This window comes from Enhydra lutris, unplaced genomic scaffold (genome assembly GCF_002288905.1).
Source record: "Enhydra lutris kenyoni isolate GAN:26980312 unplaced genomic scaffold, ASM228890v2 scaffoldscaffold25, whole genome shotgun sequence".
Classification (NCBI taxonomy): Eukaryota; Metazoa; Chordata; class Mammalia; order Carnivora; family Mustelidae; genus Enhydra; species Enhydra lutris.
The window spans coordinates 214,334-228,181 of record NW_019154109.1 but is presented as its reverse complement, the minus strand read 5'-3'; positions in this window follow the sequence as shown (position 1 = coordinate 228,181).

The window sequence follows — 13,848 nt, the reverse complement described above, 5'->3', positions numbered from 1 at the left end:
ATTGCCTTTCCCTACCACCAGGAATATCTTCTGGCTGACTTTCTTTGCATGACCTTGTCAGTCTCCAGGCTTTTCCAGTCTGCCATTTTCCCTTCTCAAATCTCTCCTTGTCAGACTTCATCTGTTGTTGCTCCCGCTGCCCCAGAAACTCATTTCCCCTCACTTTATTAGGGAAGGCATTTTAACTCATCATCTTTCCCTAGTCTCAGGAATTTTATATCCAAAAATTCATTAATGTACTCAAATAAGCCAAACGCCATCCATTCCAGATCTGGACACCAAGCCATAGAGAAGATTCAGGAGAATCTCTGCAACATGAGTCTTTCCATATTTCCTGCCCTGCAGTTTCTGGAGGGCGGTGTGGAGACACTTTCGCACTGATGTGAATTATGCCATAATCTTTATATTCGTTAATTCTAGTTAATTACACATAATTATAATTATAGAAGTGATATATATGTATATATGAACAAGAATCCAAGCCTTACAAAGGTATATATAAAAAATGAAAATGAAATTCTTCTCTTCTTCTGCCTAAGTCCTATTGTTTTGAGTTTTTCTACTGGCTAGCTTAATCATTCTGAAGAGGAAGCACACACTATATCATTTGACTTTTTCTCTCTAAAGAATGTATTTTGATTTCCTGCTACACAATGATCAATCTAGCTCTTTTTCTCCACCTCTCTCTCTCCATTGGTCAGTCTCATGTAATTTTATTTTCTCTTATTGATGACTTATCTTTTTGGCTTTATTTTTTTTATCTTTATGGCTTTAAATAACTTACTTAAATCTCTACTATTTATGCAACTCTAATTTTTAGTAATTTGCTATTTTCCTAAAGTAATACAAGCAAATAATTAAAAAGGGTCAAATAATCCAAAAAGACTTGTAATGAAAACTCCAATAGTTTGACACACTCAATCCATCCCTTGGCCTTATGCCTCCAAAATAACCACTTTCAACTCTTTAAGGTCTTTCTTAGGATATTTATCTACAGATTTCCAAATGGCATTCTCACCCTTCTTATGTTTATTTATTATTTTTCAACATTATGTATCAACTTACTATCCAGAAAAAATCGAGTTTAGGTCCTTTGCAGTACCATCTTTCCTCAGTGTCATTGTTTCCCACTCTTGATTAAATTAACCTTCAGTGTTTGCCTCATTATGACTGAGCAAATCGCAATCATTGCTAACAGTGATTACTAACACAGTAAGCCAAGTAATGACTTCTGAATCTATTTCGTTATAAGCGAAGGCTTTAATTTTTATGACTTGAATATTTTATCTTGCTTTTGGCTTAGTTTCCTGCTCCTGTTGCTGACTCTTGCTACATGCCCCAATAGATCTGGCAATATATTTCTGAATATGCTGAGACATGTCAGATACGATTTCAGTTCCACTCCTCCCTGTGCCACCCCTCCTGGAGATTTCCTTTCCAGGCCCTCTAGTTAGTGGTTCTGAAATGAATTGTTGTTTACTTTTAAAATCTTAAGTCTTCCCTTGGCTGCACTTTTCATTAATTTGGTTCCAAGTTTTCATGTATTTTGGCTTATTTCCTCATCTTTTTTAGTGCTAAGAAAAGGTGCCTGGGAAGTAACATCTTTACAAGTGTTAAAATTTTTTTTTATTTTTTTTTTTCTACCCTCACAGTTAATTGATAGATTACTTTAATGTAGAAGTCAGGGTTCTTTCAGAATTTTGAAGGTATTTCTCCACTGTCCCTCACCTTCTGGTGCTGTTATGCAACAGTCCATGATATTCCAATCCTTAATACAGTGTTATTGACACCCTTCCCACCCCCTCAGTGATTTTAGTACCTTCTCTTTATCTCTGTGGCTTTACTGTGGGGTGCTTTTTATGCATTCACATGGGTACCTTCTGGGATTTTTTTTTTATCTGGAAACACATGTACTTCAGAATTTAGAAATTTTTTCCATTATTTTTTGGTTTTATTTTGTCTTGCCTTCTTTTTTTCCTTCCACCTCCTACCCCTGGAACTCACTTCAGTAAAATATTGTTTTCACCTTTTCTACCTTACTTCCAGTATCATTTTCTTTATGTTCTACTTTCTGGGAGATTTTCTTGACTTTGTACGTTAAGACCTATGTTGAAGTTTAAAATCTATTATTTCATTTTAATTTCCAATAGCCTGTAGTTGTCTCTACATGTTCCTTTTAAATGGTATCCTGTTCTTTCCTTATGGATACAATACAATTTTTTTCTGTCTCTGAAAATATTACATATAGTGTGGAGTTTTTTTATATTCTCTGCTTTCTGCTCATAAGAAGGAATGAGACCCTAACATACTGGCTAATGTTTCTGTATGAATGAGCAAGGTTTCTCTAATGGTGAACTTCTTTGTAGCAAGATGGGCAACAAGTTTTAACTATTTGTATGTTTGTTTTATTTTTAAATGAGACATGTCTTTTCTTTGGGGATGCTTAGTGTCTCCTGAGATTTCTGTAATCCCCTCTGGATTGATCTATCAAACTCACTCTTTTCTCTTGAGTTTCTTTCTTCCTTCCTTTCTTTCTTTCTTTCTTTTTCTAAGATTTTATTTATTTGAGAGAGAGAGCGTGAGCAGAGGGGAGGCGTAGAGGGAGAGCGAGAAGGAGACTCCCTGCTGAGCAGGGAGCCCAATGTGGGACTTGATCCCAGGACCCTGGGATCATGACCTGAGCTGAAGGCAGACTCTTAATTGACAGAATCACCCAGGTGTCCTTGAGTTTCCACTACTTATGTGTACCATGTAAAATAAAGAAATGAGTGCTTCTAAGTTTGTATCCAATTGCATTGGATACAACTTCTATCTACATACTATTATTTTTATACTGCTCATTTATAGCTCATTGATTCTTTTGAACATCTTTGACCACTACCTACTGAAGACAGAACTAACTTTTGCCATATAGTACACTTAATATTTCATTGTGGGCTTTGTTCACAATAAGTGTCCAATAATCATTTCATACAAGGATGTTTGAAGTTCCATGAGCTAAGACCTAGTACGAAAGATCAGTTCTAAAAATTTTCTGCTGAATGTAATTCCTTCTATGGGACCAAAAACAAGTGATCTCCTTCTTTACTGGGTTTAATAGGGAAATCCAGAGCCATGAAAGGGCCAGTAGTTAAGATAAACAAAACAAACAAAACAAAGCTGGAAGACTAATACTGGTAGATTTCAAGACTGGTTATAAAGCTAGATTAAGACAGTGTGGTGTTGGTACAAATAGAATCAAGTGAATTATGCAGTTGAATAAAAAAATCGAAAATGAAATATATTAAGGCAAATATAAATTATATATATTATTTAATATAATATTAAATTGTGACAAATTTGACCCTTCAGTGTGCTGGGAAAAGATTTTTTTCAATACATATTTTCTAGGTCAGTTGGAAAGCTGTATGGAAAAATTGTATCTTGATCCTTATCTTACCGCTACTTAAAAGAAATCCAAAGTGGATTATAGATCTACATGTGAAAGGTAACATATAGAAGATGTGATCTTAAAGTAGGCAAATACTTCTTATATACAGAAATATAAAAAGCATTATGAAAAAAGTTATAAATTATCCAATATTAAAGTAAGCATCTCTGTTAATTTAAAGACATCATTAAGGTTCTCTAAAGAAGACATAAAAATGGCCAAAAAAACACATGAAAAGCTACTCAGCATCATTAGTCATTAGGGAAACATAAATCAAAACCACAATGACACACCACCTCCCACCCTCCAGGATGACTTTCATACTTTGTTGGGAAGAATGGAAAATACTGTAACTGATAGGAAAAAGGTTTGGCAGTTCCTCAAAAAAATTAGAGTTAGTATATTCACTTCTAGCTATGAACCCAAGAGAATTGAAAGCATATCTTCATACGAACATAAACACACCAACGTTCATAACAGCATTATTCATAATAATAAAAAAGTGGAAACAACTCATGATGAGAGGATAAACAAAATGTGGTCTATCCATGCAATGGAGTACTATTCAGCCATAAAAAGGAATGAAGTATCACCAGCTACAACACAGATGAACCTTGAAAACATGATGCTAAGTCAAAGGGACCAGACACAAAGGTAACGATTCAATTTCTCTGAAATGTCCAAAACAGGCAAATCTACAGAAACAGAAAGGAGATTAGCTGTTACCAGGGACTGGGGGGAGAGAATGAAGAGGAACTACTAAGGGGCCTGGGGTTTCTTCTTGAGGTGAAGAAAATGTTCTGGAATTAGATAGTCTTGATGGTCACACAACCATATGAATTATACACTTTAAAATAGTGAATTTGTGAAATGTTAATTTGATCTCAAAAAAACAAAAACAAAAACAAAAACCAACCAATGAATTGGGCTAAATTGTCTCCCCCATCCCCCCCGAGGGGGGATGTATATTCAAGCCTGAGTTACTCTAATACCTCAGAACGAAACTGTATGCAGAGAAAAGGTTTTTGAATAGGTGATTAAGTTAAAATGAGGTATTTAGAGTGGGCCCTAGTCCAATATGTTTGGTGTCCTCATTAGAAGAGGATTTGGACCCATATACACAGAGCTTGGGCATGTGTGCATGCAGACAGAGAACTATATCCTGGAACAGAATTCTCCCTTCCAGCTCTCATAAGAAACCAAACCTGCTAAAACTTTGATCTCAGACTTCTAGCCTTCAGAACTGTGAGAAAATAAGTCTCTGTTGTTTAAGACACCCAATGTGTGACAGTTTGCTAGGGCAGTACTAGCACATTGGTATAGATACCAAAAGGCAAGCCACAGAATGGCAAGTGGTATTTGTACCCATGTCCAACCAAGGGCTTACATCCAAAATATATAAAGAATTCTTACAAATCAATAAGAAAAATATACTAGAATGGAACCCACTAGAGGAATGGAAAAAAGATCTGAAGAGCCTTCACAACAAAGGATATTCTACTGGCCCACAGACATATAAAAAGATGATCAATTTCATTAATGGTCAGGGAAATTACAATTAAAACAACAGTGTATGGTTGGGCTACCACCTGGATGATCGTGTGGCCATTAGCCCAAGTGAAATAAGTAAGACAGAGAAACACAAATACTGTATAATCTCTCTTATATGTGGAATCTAATATATACATAAGCTCAAGATGCAGAGAACGGTTTGATGATTCACAGGGGTAAAGGGCGGGGGTGAGAAATGGGTAAACTGGTATTTTTTTTTTAAGTTTTAAACCAATTGAATAAATTTTTTTAAAAAATAAAACAAAAGTTCTTTAATATGAAAGCATAAACATCATAAACTGATGAAACCCATAAATGTGCATGTAATCAGCAAAAGAACAGTATTTCAATGTACTACAAGGCATAAGAATTCCAGAAAACAAATTAACTGTCTAGAAATGCATTTGCTTATTAGACTATGAACTTTAAGTGTAATATAACTTTGCAGAAGTAAAGAAGCTGCAGCCGAATTTTGTTTCTTGGTTTGGATGATTTAAGTGGTTGTTGATTTCCCTAAGATTTAAAGTTGGTCAAGGAAACGCACACACACACACACACACACACACACACACACACACCACAGAGACAAACACACGCATGCATCCTCCTCACAAATACACTAGGGATCAGGCTTTTTCATGAGAACTTTCAAGTATAGATACAGTGGTTATGTACAGAGAAACAGTAAAAGAGCAACTATATAAAACAAAACAAAACAAAACAAAACAACCCCTCCCCCAAAAAAAGCCACAGAGCAATTTCAGGATATCCCCAGAAGAACTGCTAAAATGAGAAAACACCAAGTGTTAGCAGAAACGTATGGCGACCCCAAATCTGGAAAAAACTGTTGGTGAAAGTGCAAATTTGTCCAACTGCCTTGGGAAATTCTTTGGTTGAACGTGAGCCCATTCTGTGATCTAGCATTCCACCCTTACTCACTGCCCTTCAGATGTGCATGCATCTGTTCAACCACACACAAGTGTTACAGTGTTTGTAGCAGCCCTATCTGTAACAGCTCAAAACTAACCACCAAAATGCTCACGTGCAGAAGAGAGGATGAATCAACTGTGGGACATCACATGATGAAATATACAACAATGGAATGAAAGGTTATATGGATGGATTTCAAAATATAAAATGTTTACGGGAAGATGCCAGACACAGAAGAGCACCTACTGCTTTATTGAACTTATGTAATGTATGAAAGCAGGCAAAAGTAATCCATGGTGTTTGAAGTCAGAATAGAAATCCCTCTGAGGAAGGGGACTTGAGGAGGGCCGTGAAGATTCTGGTAATGTTTTGTTTCTTCACTGGGGTAGTGATACGTGGGCGTGACTCCGTGTATAAAAAGTCAACTAGCTCTATAAGATATTGCACTTTTTTTTGCATGGAAAATATATTTCAATAGAAATTAGAGACTGAGAAAAGAGTGGATTTTCCCTATCCTAGTGATCTGGGAGGTAATGGCAGATTTTCCCATTTACTTAGAATATTCTTAATAGTGCATTCTGATACTGGAGAAATTGCCATTTTCCTCACAATGGAGTTCGTATTTTCAAAGTTTATTGGCTGCCACTCTTTGCCACTTTACAGCTACACCTGATATCCAAGGTTACTATGCCACCAGTTTTGTGGGAACCCCAAGTCCCAGTATCCAGAAGTTTCATCTGTGCTGTTTTGGCTCCCCCTACTGGCTCATTGATTTTCACTAGTCCGGTAAACAATAGCCAGCATTTAGGTTTTGTTGTTAGTATTCTCCAGATTATTCCACCAGACCAGATCCTTAGGAGCTAGGTGTATAGTTTTTATGCCCTACTGGTAAGTTCTACCTCCCTTTATACACCTCAAGACCTTAGGTATCTCAAACGATGGATGGTAAAATAATCTGGGTGCACAATATTATACCACTACATTGTCTCAACTTTTTTTTCACGGAGATTTTGACCTACTAGAGGTGACAACTCTGAATCACCCCTACTGTTACCACTGATCTACTCAGTGAGAGCATTTACAGTATTGACAATTGTTAAGAGGAAGTCTAGATTGATGGGAAGGTCAAATACTTAAATAATCAAATCACGTGGTTTTAGAAAAGATACAGATATACAGAAGGAAGGCATCAAGATCAAGACATAGGGCAGAGAGGTCAGTTACATTTTCCAACTCAGGCAGAGGTCAAGTTTCCAGACTTCAAAACCATCACGGTGAGTGTACTGTTGAGATAATTTCATCTGAGTAGGATCTCATGAGAATTTCTGAGGATGAGGGACATTCTGGAAATGTTCCTTTCTGAGCATAGGGGAGACATTATAACATTGGAACAGTTCTCCCCACCATGGCTGCTTTTTTTTTTTTTTTTTTGTCAGAGAACAAGAGTGAGAAAGTGAGTGAGCACAAGCAGGGGGAGCAGCAGGCAGAGGGAGAAGCAGGCTCCCGGCTGAGCAGGGAGTCCAATCCAAGACTCGATCCCAGGACTCTGGGATCATGACCTGAGCCGAAGGCAGACATTTAACTAACTGAGCCACCCAGGTGTCCCTTCCCGACTTGATTTTAAGTTGAGGCATCTTTTCTCTCTCCAGTTTGGGATTGTTACACATTGCAGGTGGAAAGTCCCTGACTGAGGAAGAGTGGTGTGTTCAGTTGCTTTCCTTTTCTTTTCTTTTTAAAATTATTATTATTTTTTTATTTTTAAATTTTTTAATAAACATATAATGTGTTTTTATCCCCAGGGGTACAGGTCTGTGACTCGCCAGGTTTACACATTTCACAGCACTCATCACAGCACATACCCTCCCCAATGTCCGTGGTTGCTTTTGATAAATGCTGAACCTGCTCATTTGGGCCAGGTGCATCTCCTCAGTATACAACGCGACCACAGGTATAAAGACGGAGACGGCTTCCTTGGCTAACAGAGCCCTGCCTAGTACATTCCTGGATGGGAACAAAGGTTACTTACTGAGACCTCTTGAAATCAAAGGAAGAGGCCATTAGGGCCTATCCTGATATTCTCTGCCATCAAGTCATTATATTTCTCTTGTACAGTACCATTCTCTCCATGGCTAAAGATCACTGGTTGCTTGACCTCTTCTCTTATTCTTGCCCTCTACATCTCACCAGCCATGTGATTTGGTTGCTTCTTCCTTCCTTCTTCCTTCTTCCTTTGTTTTATGAGAAAATGGAAAAAAAAAACGTATGTTAGGATTATGGGAATTTTTCTATAATATGGATTTATTGATTATTTGTTATTTGCTTATTTGACTCAGGTTTCATAGTTTCTTTATATGTCGAGTAGTTTTGGATTGTATCCTGGACATTGGGAATGGATTCTCTTACATCCCCCTAAAAGGAAGGGGTTTGTTTGTTTGTTTGTTTAAGCAAACAATTAACTTATTTGAATCCACACTGAAAATTCTGTATTAAACAGCAGCTCAAATCTGAGTTCTGCTCTTTTTCCTCAGCAGGGTTGTTTTCAGTCTGTCCTGCTAATGAGCAATTCAGAAAGCAGTAGACATTTGGGCAGAGTTCCTAAACAGTAGGGTCGCCACTCCACCCAGCCCTCCTCCTGCCCACCGCGTCTTTAATTTCCAGATGTCCCTTCATTTTGCAGTAGCTGTTGTTGTCCCAAACTCTGTTTCTGTTTCTTCAGGACAAAAAGACCGCCGGTCTTTCATTAAATTTTAGCTGTTCCCCACCACACCAAATAGAATCTTCTCTCAGGTTGGCAGCCATAACAAATGGGAAACACACTTTGCTTTTGTCCACTCTCTGGTCCCTTCAGGTAGGCTTCCCCCTCACCTTCTATCTTTTCGAGAATTTATAATAGTTATCTGTGAGAGGATAAAGCCACAGAAACTTACACTGCTATATTCTCCACACTCTTACACACACACACAGTCTTTTTTTATTTATTTTTATTTTTATTTATTTTTTTAAAGATTTTATTTATTTATTTGACAGAGATCACAAGTAGGCAGAGAGGCAGGCAGAGAGAGAGGAGGAAGCAGGTTCCCCACTGAGCAGAGAACCCAATGCGGGGCTCAATCCCAGGACCCTGAGACCATGACCTGAGCTGAAGGCAGAGGCTTTAACCCACTGAACAACCCAGGCGCCCCCACACACGTAGTCTTTTAAGCTTGCAAGACATGTTGTGTTCTCTTCAGGTAAAATTTTCCCCTGGTTATTTGCATGGTTTGCTCCCATATTAATTTAAGTCTTTGCTCAGATGGCAATTATTCAGAGAAGTCTTCTTTGACCATATTATTTCATATAGGCCTCCCACCCCACCTCACACATGACTGTCTACCACTTTCTGCTATTTCCATAGTATTTCTTTTTCTGACTTTATGGTACATGCTAATTTATATTTTTGTTTAGATTTATCTTTCCCACTAGCCTATAAGCTCTATGAGTACAGGAATTTTTTGTCTGCTTGGGATCGTGTTGCATCTTCAGCACCTAGAATTCTTGGCTTGTAGTAGGAGCTCCATAAATACTCATTAAATTAGTACCCCATGCTAGACAATTAAAAATAAATCTACACACATATATGTTCAACTGATTTTTGACAAATATAAAAGCAGATCAATGGAGAAAAGTTAGCTTTTTTGGGCAAATAATGGTACAGCAACTGGATACTTAGGGGCAAAAACTAAGCCTTGGTCTAAACATCACATCTCATATAAAAATTAACTCAAAATGAATCTTGGACTGAAATGTAAAACATAAAATAAAAAGAAAAACTTTTAGAATAAAGCTCAGAAGAAACATTATGGAATCTAAAACTTAAATGGAAATTTTAAAACTATAACACATATTTATTTTTAATTGCTTTTTTAAGATTTTATTTATTTACTTATTTATTTGAGAGAGAGAGAGAGAGAGAGAATGAGCAGTGGGGAGGGGCAGAGGGGGAGAAAGAGAGAAAGAGAGAGAGAAGCAGACTCCCTGCTGAGCAGAGAGCCTGACACAAAGCTGGATCCCTGGGCTCAATCCCCGGGATTGATACCAGGGCCTGGAGATCATGACTTGAGCCGAAAGCAGACATTTAGCCAACTGAGCCACCCAAGCACCCCAAAACTATAACGCTTTTAGAAAAAGAACATAGAAGACGACCTTAGGATATATGGCTGAGCAAAGAGTTTTTAGACTTGACACCAAAAACACAATTCACAAATGGAAAAATTGACCAGTTGGACCCCATTAAAATGAAAACCTTTTTATCTGCAAAATACCATGTGAAAGGGGTAAAAGATAAGCTACAGTCTAGGAGAAAATATTCTCAAACCATATATCTGACTAAAGACTAGTATTTAGCATAGATAGAGAACTCTCAAAACTCATCAGTAATAAAAAACCCAAACAATCCGATTCGAAAATGGGCAAAAATCATGAATAGACATTTCACTGAAGAGAATATATAAATGGCAAATAAGCACATGAAAAGATGTCCCACATTATTAACCATCAAAGACACGCAAATGAAGACCCCAAGACACCACTACACACCTATCAGAATGGCTAAAAATAAAAATGGTGACAAGATCAAATGATGGCAAGGATGTAGAGAAACTGGGTCATTTGCACATCTTCATAGTAATGTAAAATGGTACAGCCACTCTTGAAACAGTCCAACAGTCTTTTAAAAACATAAACATACAACTACCACATGATCCACCAATTGCATTTCTTTTATTTATCCCAGAGAAAGGAAGACTTATGTTCACTCCAAAACCTGTACATGAATGTTCTTATTACCTTTATTCCTATGAAACAGTCCAGATGTCCTTTAGTAGGTGAATGCTTAAACACACTGTGGTACATCCATACTGTGGAATACTACTCAGCAGTTAAAAGGAACGGATGATTGACCCATAAAATAACTTGAATGGATGTCAAAGGAATTATGCTAAGTGCAAAGAACCTAATCCCAAAAGATTATGTACTGCATCCCTCTATATCTGTACACTTTTGAAATGACAAAATTTTAGAGAAGGAAACCAGGTTCGTGGTTGCCTGGGGTTAGGGCTGGGGAGATGGCCAGGAGGGAAGTGGACATGGTCATAAAAAGGCAACATGATGGACCTTTGTGGTCATGGAACTGTTCTGTCTCTTGACTGTGATGGTGGATACACAAACCTACGCACATGATAAAGCTGCACAGAATAGAACACACCCCCACACTGAGTGTAAATCTTTGAATAGTATCAGTAGATTTTATCAATGTCAACCTTCGTTCACTCAATAGCTCTTGATTAAGTCCTTTTGTGGTTTGGAGGAGGGAGAAATTGTTTCTGTGTTCTGGATCTTAACTGCATTTTCTTATGTTCCTTGTCTCTACCTTGTCTCTAAATAGTTACCTATTTTTTGACCATCATTTATATTATTTTAGAAGTACTAGGTTATAGTGGAAAGCATGGATCCAGTTCAGATTCTGACTCAGCCACTTATTGTTTGTAAATTTCTTGGCAGGTGTTCCTTAACCCTTTTTGAGAAGAGGATTTAAAAAATCACAGGATTGAGGTACCTGGGTGGCTCAGTCAGTTAAGCATCTGACTCATAATCTCAGCTCAGGTGTTGCTCTCCAGGTGGTGGGTTCAAGCCTCACATTGGGGACCACGTTGGGTGTGGAGCCTACTTTAAAAACAAACCCAGGATTGTTGTAAGATTAAATGAAAGCATTTATGGAAGATGCTTAGTACATAGTAGGTGCTTAACAGATAGAAGGAATAATTTAAAATAGTCTTCTGGTGAATATTTTTATTTGCTTGCTTTTTTCTTTTTTAAAGATTTTATTTATTTATTTGACAGAGATCACAAGTAGGCAGAGAGGCAGGCAGAGAGAGAGGAGGAAGCAGGCTCCCTGCCGAGCAGAGAGCCCGATGTTGGGCTCGATCCCAGGACCCTGGGACCCTGGGACCCTGGGACTCTGGGACCATGACCTGAGCCGAAGACAGAGGCTTTAACCCACTGAGCCACCCAGATGCCCCTGCTTGCTTTTTTCTAACTAATGTTTAGGATTGTCTTGAATTCTTTTGCTAACGAATCACCCTGTGGTGCTTCCCCCACTCTCTTTCTGCCTGCCTCTCTGCCTACTTGTGATCTCTGTCTGTCAAATAAATAAATAAAATCTTAAAAAAAAAAAAAAAACACCTCATTGTCTTCTTTGAATACAGATGAGCCTATCTTCAAATCTTACTTCCCATGAAACATAAGGATTGTGCATGTAAACACTTGTCATTTGCTGTTTTAGCCAGAGACATAACACAGGACTGGGTATATCTAGTCTCATGGAACTTTCCTCTTTTCTCAGTTCACCACTCCCAACCCCTTCAATGTCTGGGGCTTGCTTTCTCAATACTTCAGATACCACGGTTCTTTTTTCTGTTAGAAAAAAGAAGGGCACCAGAGTGTGATTCATTAGGTGTCTTAGGAAACTCAGGAATAACAAAAATGAATGTCCCACTCAAATACTGTCTGAGGAATTTTCTTCAGGCCCATCCGTATCCCTGATCCTTTTCTGACTTCTCTCTCCCCACTAGGCTTTCAAACTTGAGGAAGGAGATTTAACTTTCTCTAACATTTTTTGTTTTGTCTGTTTTTGTTTGTTTGTTTGTTTGTTTTAATTTCATTCTGCTGTTGCCAGGCCACACTCCTCACCAAAGTGCCAACTTTTCCTAATAGGTAATGCTTCTCAGGAACAGCTTTCTCGCACACTCGTTTTCAGACTCCACTGGGCTCAGCACTCAGCTTTATTTTTACCCTGCTCAAGTTTTGCTTTGAAGGTGGCTGAGGTTGCCCACTCTGAACCAAAGTGCTCTTTTACCGTCCACTGTTTGTTTACACAGAAGTCAATTATTTACATTTCTAGATAGCAATTTCCCGCTCCTACCATGAAAAGAAAAGTTAGGGTCACCCTTCTAAATACTCTCATGTCGAGTTGCACAAATCTGCACCTGGCATCCAACCACTGGCGCTGGAAGAGAAGTTTCAAGTGCCCTTTGCTGCATTGGTTCCTGGAGCCCTAATTCCAGCCTCTTCTGCTCAGCTTCCCCCTAATCCAGAGCCCAGTGTTGGTTTGGACTTTTCCCTCGGGCTTTGCTGACCATGGCACAGCTCAACTCCAGTCTGGCATGTGTGGCTGCGAGTCAACTCTCCCAGAAATTTCCAGGTGAATTCTGAGACCTTTGAGCTTCTGCTGGTGCAGGGTCAGCAGGAACCATGAGGCCTCTCCCACGGAGCCACTCCCCAGCTCTGTGTCTCCTTAGGGTTCTGCTAGTGCTCCTATGCCCAGCCCGCCTACCGGGGAGTAAGGCTGTTAGGTGCTTAGGGCCCAAGGCAAACAAGGGAGAAGTGTTCAATTAGTGAAGAGAAAGTAGTTAGACCAATTCATTGCAAATGTATTCCTTACTGGGAATTCTAAAAGTGTGATCAGATTGCGGTATGTCAAACTTTTTTTAATGTTGATGAATTTATGAAAATTACTTACCAAACTGCAAAAAATAAAACTGCATTTACAAAATGTCTGATAGTTTACATAAGACTTTTACACACCTAACTCATGAGTTTAGACTTCAGTGAATTTTCTAATGATTAGTGATAACTACAAGTTCACTTTTGCTTTATAGATGGTAAAAATATGACAAGCAATTAGAAACAAAGGTATCTGGAATAAAAAATTTTTTTAAAAATAAAGGAACTTTCAAAATTTGTGAACTTGTAAAGGTGAAGTTACTTGCAACTTATTCTTATCTGTTTATAGGAGGAGAGCCCTAGGAATGTATACCAAAAAACTGTTTTCTCTGGTCATGGTAACAGCATATGCCTAAAATTATTAAAACCTTTAGAAACTATTTTGGAATTTAATCTTT